Raw genomic sequence first — 14,072 nt, forward strand, 5'->3', positions numbered from 1 at the left:
AAATTCTGTAACCTATCTTGTAACTTCTCAGAAAGTCTAAAATTATTCCAAAACAAAGCACTTACACAAAAAAAATTCTTTAAAATCAGGAAAAGTAGGAGGGTGAACTCAAGATGCTATTCAAAACCTCAAGGGAGATGGAGCTAGAAGGAATCATGTTGAGCGAGGTAAGCCAAGAACGAAGAGACAAACAGTACATGGTCTCCCTGATAAGTGGATGATAAATCCAAAATGTTAGGTGATATGACAAAACTAACAGGACTTAAGAAACAAAGAACTCCCACTCATCTGGTTGAACCACTACCAAATATCCCCATGCTGCTGATCACATATATGGTATATAACATGTGAGCACCGTTATATATTACAGACTGTGATAGACAATTTGCTCCAGGAAAGTTAGAATGAACTTGTGACTTTAAACAAGCATCATTATTCCACAATACTGTGAATTACCAGAAATTAAGTAATCACTTAATCACAATCAAAAAAAAAAAAAAGAACCTTGGGGAAGGGAGGGAGGGAGGGGATGGTAGGGGGAAAACAATGGAGGGGGTAACAATGCTCAAGAGGAAGTGTACTCATTACCTCACTCATGTAACTGTAACACTCTGTATAGTATCTTTACAATAAAAAAATTAAACAAACAAACAAACAAACAAACAAAAAAACCTCAAGGGAAAAAAAAACTGTGTCAGGATCAATAACAGAAAAAAAAACTAAAATGGACATTAATTGATAAGAGATGATTGTTTACATAAAAACACATAAATAACAGACAAACTTATAGTAAATCTTTGGTTAGTTACTGTCAATGGGCACACATACAAATATTTGCCTACATACCAGCAAGAATGTAAATATATAGAAAATATACTCTTTAAAAATCCATGTGTTTTCAAGAAAGATATATTTAATTTTATCTTATTTTTGTGTGTGCTAGTCCTTCAGCTTGCTATCCCTAAGTTTCCTTTGCTCATGGCTAGAACGCTACAGTTTGGGCCACAGCTCCATTTCTATAATTTCTTTTAAATGCATCTAACATAAGTTGCCCAAAGTCTTTACAGAGAAACTTTAATTGAAAAATCTAGTAAATGGAAAGGTAAAAAAAAAAAATCTGGTAAATGGAAAGGTACACCATGTTCATGGATGGCAGAGCAACATTTTCCAGATGAGATATTTTCACTCTCTTTGCCGTCATCCCTGCATGGTACGCCTGTGCTTTGGACACCATCACTGTAAAAGTGGTGAGCAGGTGAGTCTTGAGTTGGTCCTGTAATTGGTAAATATTTTTGCCTCAGCTGAATTCTATGTTTTTAACAGAAGAGCAAAGGAGAAACAGTTGCTCCTTTTAAAAAATTGTTCGGGACCAAAAGTCTCCTTTATTCTGGGATTTGGCCAGCCAGGACCTCATAAATAACCGCTCCAATGGGGGAAAAATGCTTTCATTCATTTCTACGAGTTTATAAATCAGTATGTTACTCAGTTATCCCTGACTTCATCTCATATTTTACTCCAACAGTCTGCTGCTGGGGATAGTGTCCTGCAGGAAAAACTTACATTGTGAAATGTGTATTTCATCGTCTTCCAATATGGAAAAGCAGACTCAGTCAAGGAAGATTGAGTATCCACTGCCAGCTTTCCACTTGGACACAAGCCATGGCAAAGCATCCAGGAATAATCGAGTTGGAAGATGACTCTATCAGGCTGGGCTGTAAGTGTATGGCTGGCAGCTCACATTGGAGACTCCACATGACCTGCTCTAAGAAGTCAACCTCGTCCTGCTTCAGGGTCTGCGCCTCTTGCTTGCAAGAAGCTCTGTGACACAGTCCCACGCCTGCATCCATGTGTATGTCACACCTTCTAATTTGCAAATCACTATCTCACTTGAGTCATATAGTAACCCTGAGACATTTGCTACTTGAAAAGGGGAGACAGGGAAAAGCAACCCACGTAGCTGCTAGGCAGCTAGTAGCAGACACGCAAAAATGTACTTCTGTATTTTTAAAAATCAGTCCTGAACTTTTCTGTTCTCTGACACCCCAACATCTTTGTTTCCTATAGTGTTCTGTCTAAATTCTCCTGCCTGCACTGACCTCTTCAGCCGAAGTCTAGACATGGTTAAGGTGCTCAACAGAAGCTATTTTATTTATCTGAAAGCAGAGAAAGGCCTGAGCTAATCCACACAGGAAGGGGAGGGGTGGGTCTTTTGAAAACTTAATCATTGTGATCCTATTTATAAGAAAAATTGTCTCTCCAAACTAGGAATTTCAAAGTGTAGCCAGCAACCCTCTTCTATGCATATTGAAACACCCATGCACAGTTACCACCTGGCCAGCCCACTGCTGACACCTGGTGGCTGAGATATACAGTTCCTGCCCATTTCCTGCCACAGAATCACACACAGCCAAGGAGAATTAGTGCTAGGAACCACCAGCCCTCCTTTCCTTCTGGGGTCCCCTGATAGCCTCCTTCTCCTAACTCAAAGTGGGGTTTGCTCAGCAGGGTCTGTTGAGCTTGCTGTGGGCTGTAGCTGCCCAGGCCCTGCCAAGCCAGGGTGGCAGACATAGGTCCCTCTAGGGGGCATCTGCTGCCCAAGGCAGCAGCCAGCACCCAGCAGTCTTGAAACAATGGACAGATGCGATAGGATTTGCTAATAAAAACACATATGAACCAGACACCTGAATAATAGGTCTCCTTGTCTCGCTGTCTCTGTTGTCACAAAGTATGATGAGCTTCAGAAGGGGATCTGGGAAACCCTTCTAGAAATGGAGCATAGAGCAACCCCCTTTTGTGAAGACTATTGAAGAAAATAACACTTTCCAGGCAGAAATCTCCAAGGACCTTGCTCCTGGCAGCAAGAGAGTACCTGGTGTTTTAAAGAGTCACCACTAGCCATAATGGGAAGTGAGGCCTGAGGCCTCACTATGGACCTACTTAGTTGTGACACCTAACTGTGGAGAATCTTGTCATCATTATTTATATAAGGTGTGCAATGATTTTAGTTCAAGGTGTTTTGTTTTTTAATAATCCTAGCAGAGACGTCAGTGTGGCTGTGATTAGCTTCATTAGTTAGCTTCCTTAAGAATTCATGGTTCTATCTGAAGGCAGCATGTTCTCCCATTGTACAAAGAATCCATGAGTCAAGAAGCAGGTCATTTAAGAAGCAGGGCACTTAATTTCAAGTCTTCTGTGTTCTCACTTAAAATATTAACAATTCTGGATTTGGTACAGTGTGGTATGTGATCATGCATGCATTGTGATCACATGGTCTAATTAAAAGATTACAAAGTCACTGGCCTGAGATCTAGGGTTTGTGTGCTCATCCAGTTTTCAAGGAACTCTTATGCTCACATACTTTAGAATCATGAAATAAAGTGGAATAGGACCCAAGATTACTGAGGCCCATTATGTATGAGGAAGCTACATGAGATCTTTGCCCGGAAGAAGTCCACATCCCTGATGAGAACAGAGGTCAGTGAACAAAAAGATGGAGGGAGTCCATGCTAGCCAGGAAGGAGAGGGCGGGCAACTCTCCTCTGGTATCACCTGGAAGGCTTCCCAGAGCTGGGGGACAGGAGTGGAGCGTGGAAAGCTGGGTTCCCCAGATACACAGAGCACTGCTGAGAGGGAGGGAGGGAATGGGTCTGCAGACATCACCACTAGCATGTGACATTGTGCCTTCTGTCCCAGGCCTGTCTAAAGCCTGCCCTGACACACAAGCCAACGTCTGTAAGAGGAGAGGGACAAGCTAAGGATTAGCCTGTGGTTTCCATTTGATCCAAAAATGGATCCAACACTGGTAATCCCATCGTCTTCTTTCCAAAGAAGTAAGAGGTCAGGTGTCCCAGGAAGGTCCACGGACTCCTGGGCCACGTCATTGTGGTTCACATGTGGAAAGGGCCAGGGAGCCACCAGTCAGGAGCTTCTACACCAGTCAGCCTAGAATTTTGCGTCAGCATATTACTTTCTCAATAAAGGTCTTTAAAAAAATAATGGTGTTTTTCTTCTTGTTTCTTGTTACCCATTTCCTTTCCTTTTCTTTAACTGTCTAATATTTAAAAGTATTTCCAATAGCATTTGGGAAAATGTGCCAGTACAACACTTTTATTTGCCTATTCCATGGGTGGTAGTCCATGGTCTTAAGTGTGCCTTCTCCTTCTCAGCGTGAGTTCTGCTCCTGTATATGTTGCATTCAAAATAGCCATCATCCAGCCAGGCACCAGGGGCTCATGCCTGTAATCCTAGTTATTCAAGAGGTTGAGATCTACGCATTTTGATTTTAAGCCAGACTGGGAAGGAAAGTCAGTGAGACTCTTATCTCTGATTAACTACCAAAAAGGAAGAAATAAAACTGTGGCTTAAGTGGTAGAGTGCCAGCCTTGAGTGAAAAAGTTCAGGGTCAGTGCTCAGACCCTGAGTTCAAGCACTAAGACTGGCACAAAAAATAATAATAAAGTGGTGAGAAATATTAATAAGGATTAAACTTAAAAGATTATTATAACTGTGGCATTATATTGTGAGGGGCTGTTCATACAGTATGTGAAAACTGTATCTGATTTAGAAAAGAATTCTTTTGCATCATTGATGAATGAACAGTTCCAATCTATGTCTTAGTCATTTTATTTCCATCTTATGCATTAACATATAAAGAAATAGTGCTCACTATATGCCAGAACTAGAGTCCTTCAGCATTTGTCATCAAATACAGTTCCCAGAATTTAGCAAAAAAAAAAAAAATCACCAAATGAGCTAAGCATTAATAGGCTCTGGAACTTGTAATGAAGAGGTGCACATTCCATTATTGCTTGCAAAATGTGTGTTATACATCCTGTGTGTTATACATCCTTGATGACAGTACATTTGTAACAACTTACATACATATGTGCATGCACACAGTTTCACCAGGAGAGTCCAGAGTTAAACACTGATTGCCATACCATCAGTCTTCTCCAAATTTGACATCTGTGGAACAAAGCTCACACCTATTAGGGCAGCTAAAGACTGAGTTAAATTGCTGTGGGGGCAACTGGAAGGAGCACCAGGTTGAGAGCCCACAACGAGCCCAGGTTCTCATTTTGACATTGCCACTCCCGTGCTGCCTGTCGCTGTGAAGCCTTCCTTACACCTTGGCTCCTCTATGCAGTAGACAATATCATCAAGGTCCTTCTGCCTCTCAGATGTCATGATTTATGCCCATATGAGCAGGAAACAATTTTGAAGATTTGGTAGTAGGAATATACTAATCTAAGGAATCATCCCAATTGTAAGGGTACAATCCACGGGAGGCAGATGCTTGGGGAGTCCAGAGCATGGATGGCCATGTACCAGGTCCTCAGGAAAGGGGTCATGGAACTTATACAGAAGCCCACTGGACATCTGTTGTTAAGACCTGTATTTTTGATCTGAGACATGATGGTAAGTAAAATTTAAGTCATTGTCTTTCTATTTTTCTATTGTATGAAGTCTCAAATTGAAGAACCCTCTGGAAATGATGCACTTTAGTGTACAGTGTCATCTTGGATTACACAATGTCATTAGTGATTTAAATGCCCTTTTATGCCTAGACTTTCAATAGTGATTCCATGAAATGTGGTAGCCAAAGGGAAGGTAAAAGCTTCACTCATACAGAGTGTCTTTATGGGTGGCTCATGCCTGCAGTGCTAGCTATTCAGGAGGCTAAGGTCTGAGGATCACAGTTCAAAGTGAGCCCAGGTGGGAAACTCTATGAGACTCTCATCTCCAATTTATCACCAAAAAGCCAGACACAGAGCTGTGGCTCAAGTGGTAGAGTGTCTGCCTTGAGGGAAAAAAAAAAGCTAAGGGACAGAGGGGGGCAGGAGAAAAAGAGAGTAAGAAACAGAAAGAGGAGAGAGAAAAAGAAGGAAAGAAGGAAAGAAAGAAAGAAAGAAAGAAAGAAAGAAAGAAAGAAAGAAAGAAAGAAAGAAAGAATGAATGAAAAAGAAAGAAAAAGGAAAGAAGCAAGAGTGTCTTCCAAACTGTGCAGGTTTGAGGTAACATGATTCTGACTGTGAGGATGTGTGAAATGTACTAAACATGCTCCTCCTGAAGCAAGGGTACGGCTGCCCCGGTCCCCAGTCCCTGCTGCTTCCTCCAGACTCAGCCTTTTCCACTCCACGCAGCAGCTTCTCTCCTCTTGCCGTAAGAACAGAGCCAGCACCTGAACCTCTCAGACCTACATGGCACCCCTCACAGTATTATAATTAAAACACAGAAAGCCCTTTTAAAGCTTACAGAATTCCACTGTAGTCTTTACAATGTTGTACAGGAAATAGTTACGCAGGGAGGGCCCTGAGCCTGGGTAGCTGATTAATTACACTGCACAGGAAGTATAGGCCTCCATCTCTGCCCAATGGGAAAATCCACTTTCAATTCTGACCTCAATACGGAAGTTTCTCTTCCTGCCAAAAGGAGTGAAGTACATGGTCCCCACCCTCACAGCACAGCGGAACCAAAAAACCAGAGCACAGAGAGAAGGCGCCCATGACCAACAAAACTTGGTCTGTGGACAAAGCAGGCAGTTTGATGGAGGTAATTTGGATCCTTGGTATAGGAAAAGAGCTATTATCATGTACTCATGCTGAAAGGCAGAGTAGGGGCTGGGAAGGTGGCTCAGTGGTAGAGCACTTGCCTTGCAAGCCTGAGGCCCTGGGTTCGATTCCTCAGCACCACATAAGCAAAAAGAAAAAAGCCTGAAGTGGCGCTGTGGCTCAAGTGGTAGAGCGCTAGCCTTGAGGTGAAGAGCTGAGGGACAGCGCCAGGCCCAGAGTTCAGGCCCCACAACCGGACCCAAAAAAGAAAAAAAGAAAGAAAGAAAGGCAGAGTTAAGTCTAGGAAACGAAAACTTGCTAGCAAACACAGAAAAAGGTCCCCAAAGTCTAGAAGAGTCTAGACACATCAGATTATACTGCTTATAGGGCTCTTAGACAATGGGGGACACTATACAAAAGTCCACTGGACATTTTTCACTCTGTATTTTCAATCTGAGATATGATTTTCAACTATGTAGTTCTTGGGTTGGGATGTAGCTCAATGCAAAGTACTTGCCTAGCAAGTTCAATATCCTGGGTTCAATCCCCCATCCCCCAAACAAAAAGTTATAAAGTTCTTTTTCTGTAGTCCCAAGTTGAAGTCCTATTTCCTCTGGAAATGGTTTTAGTTTGACAGCTGTCCCAGGGACCTTGGTGCTTAGGATGAGCAGCCCCATCCCCTTCCACGGGAGGAGGTTTGTTCCATCTATGTGCATGTGTGCATGCACTCAGCCAAGGTCCAGTCAGGAAACAGAAAGCTCCCCGGGCTTTCATGAAGGGAAGGCAATGAAGGGAATTGGTGAGAAACAACAGAGGGCCATGGAATAACCTTGGGGGAAGAGGCCACTGGGGAGGCTGCAGCTCCTAGGGTCTTTCCAGAGGGATATAGAGACACTAGGAAAAGGGGCTTCTGCTTAGATGTCTGAGACACAGAGAATAAGGGCAAGAGAGGAAAAGAAATACCTTCTCCCCAGGCTTCCTTTGACTGAATTCAGCCAGGTTCCATCCCTGCCTCCAGTAGGGAATGGTGATCAAGCAACGGAGAGCAAATAGGCCCAAGGCCAAGCACACTGCCACTTAATCTATAACACCTACCAAGAATAGATGTTACAGCCTCCTTATCATAATGGAGACAAAGCCTCAGAGACATTACAGACCAACCAACATAGCTAACAGCACACAGCAGTAAATGGTGGAGCTGAGACAGAAACTTACCTCTTCCATCTGTCCACCCACACTCTGACCACTCTCCCTGTTTGGCCTTATAGTAGTGTGGGGGCAGAGATGTCTACTGAGACAGCATGGCATTTCCAAGCTGCTTCTATGGTGGGCATCTTTAACCTCCTGTTCCTTCTTGTGCCAGGAGCTAGTCAGGGTGCCACATGGTGCTCTGGCATGAGGGGAGGCTGTCATGGGCCAGGACTTCTGGAGGGTCTTGCCCAACCTCCCTGAGCCTCCATTAAAGGCCTCTGCATGCTCTTCAGAAGGACAGAGCAATGGGCCAATGTATTGGCTGTGCCAACTAATTATCTAGCCCTCCTTCTGCTCCCTGGAAGACCCAGCCCTGCTGGACAGGCGCATTTTGTGTTCCTGATGTCAGATGGCCTGTTCCTCTCTCAGTGGAGCTGGTATTTGGTGGATCCTTCAGGCTCCCATTTGGCTCATAAAATACAAACATCTGCTGGGGTTCTGGTTGGCCTGTGGCAGGCCTCAGTGTGGAGAGCAATGGAGAAAAAGGCAAGCAGAGGCAAAGGGGATGGGTGGGGGGAGGGGAGCCTTTCTGAGGGAGGGAGTTAGACACAATATGATAAGGGAGCTTTTACCAAGCCAGAGCCCCAATGCTTCCCTTCCCCTCCTCCTCCCCCCCCCAAAAAATAAAAAATAAAAAAGAACGCAAAGGAAAGTGACGATGAGTTTTCCCTGAGTTGTGTTGGAAAGCCTGAGGTAGAATCTGTGGATGCTTTTCCTCCATTGCTTTGCTTCCTCCAACTGTTCCTTTTCTCACCAGTTGGCTATTATTTTCCAACGCGTTTTGATAATTACTTTATCAATCACAAACGATAAACAAAAGCCTAAAAATACATGAGTGAGTGAATTTCTAGCACCAACAGTACTCTGATTTTTAGGATTTTTTTTTTTTTTACAAAGATGCTTAGGAAAGTATAAGGGCTCCAGTCATTGCCAGTCTAGTTGAGTGACTAGCCTGCTGGGTCCTCCTGCACTCCCATTCTGTGCAGGGCTGAAGGACTTCCATGAGGCAAGAAAACAACAGCTAAGCAAAATAACACCCTATAATCTTGCCTAAGGCCTCATCCTTATTATATCACCCCCGTGCCTCTGATTTGCTCATTAAATCCACAGATGATTGACTCACGAGTTGAGAGAACTTTTTTTCCTACCTACCTCCCCTCTTTAAAAAGTGATATTAGGAGAGTTTGTATCATTTCAATTGTTTAGAAAGAAAAAAGTGCCAGTTACTGAATGAAGACAGCTCATATTTCTGAAACCAGCTGTGGTCTGGTTGCACCCGGTGAGAAGCTGGGCTGAAAGCAGTCCATTAGTCCCCGGTGCATCTCACAGAGGGGCCCAGCTGCAAGGCTCGGCACGAGACCTGGACATGCTCCTGGGCCCTGAAGTGCCACTGAGGCACCGACCGCCGCTTCTGCCTGGATTCTAAGCCCATGAGGGGAATCTCCCTAACCACAGGTCCCATCCCACCTCACCTCAGTCCCTGCCCCAGTTTCTATTTCCCGGAGTAACAGCTGTCTATCCACGTGTGGGAATCCGCTGTGGCTCTTCTCTCCTATCAACAGCACAGGGCTAACAGGTTTACAGACTGCTCCCAACAACCCATAGCAGGTCATATAGGGCTCTCAGACCTTAAGGAAACCATCTAATTTATAGCTGCTCACGTAAAAACCATCAGGAGAGTCATGAAATGATTCTCCATATGGTGCCCAGAAGCTTCCAAAAACTGTATGAAAAAGGGGCTTGGAAGGAGACAAGGAGGGTGCAAGCCAAGTGTTTGTGGCAACCTGGAAAAGACACTCCTCCCCTGTCCCCTCCTCCCTGAGTCCCGGGGTGGCCTGGAGGATCAGTCTGTGACAGTCCCAGGCCAGGCCACAGGGTCACCGACATTGGCTGCTTCGATGTTTCCATTAACCAAGCTTATGTTTTCTAGCATAAGTGAACTCTACAGTTACATCGTGTGGAAGCTTCAGGACGTGGTTTGCCAAATGGAAAAACATTTGGAGGTTGGGAAAATATCTTGCACATAAATTACTGAAGGCAAAGAGAATCTAAAAGAGGGATGAAACCAGAAGCCAAGGAAAAGCCAGGAGGGTGCCAAAGTCAAAATGGAGTGAGCCGGAGACAGAGAAAACAATGTAATGATCTCTCTTAATGACCTGCCTTCAGACAGAAAGACAAGTTTCTAAGCCGTGTTTGAGTCTTGTAAACGCCATGTGCCTATTTCCCTATTGGGAAATAGCTTTTAAATGGCTAGATCAAGCCCCATTTTTCATTCTATCTGAGCAGTGCTCTCCATTGATTATGTTAAGTGCTGGTCACCCTAAGAAGCACAAAAAGCTCATTGTCTTTGACTGTGGCAAAGGCCAGTTACACACTTGTTAATTTCCTGATTTATGACACTGAAGGATGGAACTGAGAGGGTGCTTCCTCTCTGTCTCTGTCTCTCTTTCTCTCTCCTGTCTCTATCTCTCTCTGTCTCCCTCTTGCCCTCTCTTTTTGGTAGTAGTGGTGGAAACTATTAAAACAGAGTCAGACCAGGAAGTTTGTGATAAAGAAAAGCCAGGCTCTCGTCTGACATCCAATCTCTCTCTTGGCTTAAGTAAACTTGCTCCTTCAAGGCCTGCCATCAACAGAGTCCGGCTCACATTTCACCACTAAATCTGAGTCAACAATCTCTAATCTGGACACTGGATTCGGAATCCAGGCTCAGGTTGCACTTGGAAGCTGACAGCAGGGACGAGAACAGAGAAAAATACGCTCTTTGTTTCTGGTTTGATCGTCCCCAATGAGCAAGCTGAGGTCATGTGTCGTTTGCTGTCATCAACAAGATAAAAGTTTGCACCTCTCTGGCCCTGAAATGTCTCTTCTGCCATTTCTATGAAGGCCAAGAAGCTCTCTGTCTCTGGATTGGAGGGCCAAGTTTGAGGAGAGCTTAGATTTGGAGTCCTTTTCATCTTTCTGACATATGATACCGTGACATAGGCAGTCCTTGCAGGGTTGCTATGCAGATATACAATTTCTGAAAAGTTACACCCGGAAAATGAAAACCCTGGGCTGGATTAGCATTTCACAAAGAACAAGGAGAAAATGTGTAGCAGTTAGGTTAAAAAGCTAAAAATAAAAGGGAAAAAAAGGGGGGAGGGGGCAAAGTGAATTGAAGTTTCATGAAAACACTTTTTTTTTTAAGGATCAATATGTATAAAAGCTTCTAATTTAGCTACCTCATGTCTGTCTGCATGAGATCGGACACTGAGAGCCACGTGGTGACCACAGGGAAGAAAAGCCACATGGGGTCCAGGAGTCCTGGGGAATATGACATTAAAAGGGTCCTGCATTAAAAGTGTGACATTCAATAGGGTCCTGCTGTTATAAAACAGCACTTTTTCTTTGTTTAGCCTATGATTGCTTTCCTTGTTTTAAATCTTGTAATAACTCTTCCCTTTGGTTTAATTAAACCTAGAAAGGAGGGGAGAATACCATATAATTGGTAGGTTCTAGTTCCACATGCTTCTTGCCATCTATCTTCTCTCTCCAAAGGTCAGAGCTCACTCACAGACTTGATTTTCCCCTTAAACACACACACACACACACACACACACACACACACACATGTATATATATATATATATATATATATATATATATATATATATATATATATTTTTTTTTTTTTTTTTTTTTTTTTTTTTGGGTCCGGTCATGGGGCCTGAACTCTGGGCCTGGGAGCTCTCCCTCAGCTCCTCAGCTCAAGGCTAATGCTCTACCACTTGAGCAAGAGTGCCACTTCTGGCTTTTTTCTTTTTTTTTTTGATTATGTGGTGCTGAGGAATAGAACCCAGGGCCTGGAGCATGCAAGGCAAGCGCTCTACCACTGAGCCACCTTCCCAGCCCACATGTATTTTTTTATCAAGCATTTCCAACACTATTTAAAAAAAAAAATACAGGGTCTCACTATGTAGCACAGGCTGGCCTCAAACTCACAGCCTTCCTGCCTCAGCCACATGCTAGGATTATAGGGGGAAACAGTAGGCCCAGAATGGAAGTGAGAAATTTTTGTTATATGGGACATTTAAGTGGACTATTTGTGTTTTTATGGGACATGGGGTGGGGAATAATTTGAGGTTTTTCCTTTTTTAAAAAAAAATTGTGTCCATCCTAGTGCTAGAACTTGGGACCTGGGCACTATCCTTAAGTGTTTTGGGTTTTTTTTTTGTGGTTTTTTTGTTTATTTTTGTTCAAAGCTAGCACTCTATCACTTGAGGCACAGCTCCACTTTTTTTTTTTTGTTTTGTTTTTGATGGATCACTGGACATAAAAGCCTCAGAGACTTTCCTGTCTGGACTGGCTTCAAATGGTGATATTCAAATCTCAGCCTCTTGAGCAGCTAGAATTACAGGTGTGATACTGACACCCAGTTGAGGTTTTCATTTTTATCCCAAAGCCCAAATGTCTTCCCATGGAGGAGGTGTATAGGCTGCTTCTCCAGTGTCCTTGTGTGAGCTGGGGCTGTCCATGCGGTGCAAGTTTGAGGGACCCTCACCTGCTGCTCAGAACATCAGAACTTCCAGCACTTCCAACTATAGCCAGTCTGAAGGGAAACCTAGGGCAGGACATTGAAAAGGAGATTTGAAGGACAGAAGATTCTAAGGAGCATCAAGCATTCAGTAACCATTGCTCAAACTGTAAATGAGAGGCAGAGGGACCAAGAAATCTGCACATCAAACCACTTGGCCCATCCACCCAGCTGTGTGCTGGGATCAGGAATGCAGAGAGGCATTAGCCTGGGTGGAAATAAGTACAGAAAAGAGCTGTGGGAAAGTCCCCAGAACACTCACCATGGTTAGGCTAGAAAGCTGGGGATATTTGCAAAGAAGAGTCCTCGTTTAGGACAGGAATTTATTGGAGATCTATTAGGTAAAGAAGAGGCAGGTAGTTAACTTTCTGCACTTTGGGATGTGGGAACCACTTCTGCATTCCATGTTGCTTCCAGGATTGCTCTGGTTACTGTCAAAGGTAAGCTCAGGGACTGGTGGAACAAGGCCTGGTCCCACAAACCCACTCTCTCCTTCACAGATGCAGGCATGCACTCTACCGCAGGAGGAAAGTCCCCGATGTGTCTGTCTACCTCATTGCTCTTGCAGGCTTGGCCACTGAGCCTCCTGCTCAGTTTGCTCATCTGTGAAATGGGAATGATAGTACTACCTCAACGCTGTGAGACATTAATGCAAATTACAGCCAAGTGCACTTAGTAGCTTTGGATACACGTTAGTAAGATCAACAGCGTTGTCCACTCCTTCTTGGAGGGCTCTGATATCTGCTGAGGAGAAATCTAAATCTGCATGTGAGCACCAAGGAGGAGAGAGAACCTTGTCTGACCATAGAGGTCAGAATGCACTGACATCCTCAAGGCATGTGTTCCACTGGCTGATTCTGGTTTCAACTGGGCTCTGAGCTGAGCTGAGCTGTGCTGAGCTGTGCTGAGCTGAGCTGAGTAGAGCTGAGCAGAGCGGAGCAGATACAGGTCTTTCTGCAGCCATCAAAGGAGCACATGATGTGGGGCATAGGGCTCCAACCTTTGCTCTACAGCTTCCTAAGAGGCCTCTGCTGGTCACTTACCCGGTCCAAGTTGCATTTTCCTTTTCCAGAATCCAGGCTCACACTGCCTAAAGCATGCAGCTCTGTAAGAAGTGGCTGAGGTGGTCTGAGTAAATGTGGTGGCCTTGGGCAGATAAAGGCTTAACTCTTCTGTCCATCTGTCCAATAATCTGGTCTGCTCGTCATCCAGGGCTCAGGGACACATCCCCAAAGTGACTGACCGTGGGACTTAGATTCAGCCCCAGCTCTCGGGATAATGAGGCCTCAGGAGCTCCACCACGGCAACTTCGTCACATCCCTTCACCCACCCAACAAATGCCATGGAGCAAGGCCAGTCTGTAGCTCAAAAGACCCAGAACAATGGAAATTGGACAAAATCACTGGTCCCATGTGTCCCTTTCTCTATTTGCCAGGAAATGTGACATGGATGCCGAAGTGCTTCATGCATCTCACTCTCTTCTCTGGGCGGTTGGCACAGGTCCCTGACCCATGCTCCTCAAACATTACCTGTTGACAAAGTGACAGGTATCTACTTTGTCTTGTCCAGAATTAGGTGTCAGAAGTAGCCATCATTTCCAAACATGATATGAGGTCAAAAATGTCTCTGTCTCATGGTATGGACACCAGTGAAAGATATGACTTCTGCTTTTCAGCCAGAACTGGACCCTGTGGGGC

The sequence above is a fragment of the Dipodomys merriami genome, unplaced genomic scaffold (assembly GCF_024711535.1).
Source record: "Dipodomys merriami isolate MVZ:Mamm:240054 unplaced genomic scaffold, mDipMer1.0.p SCAF_8, whole genome shotgun sequence".
Taxonomy (NCBI): domain Eukaryota; kingdom Metazoa; phylum Chordata; class Mammalia; order Rodentia; family Heteromyidae; genus Dipodomys; species Dipodomys merriami.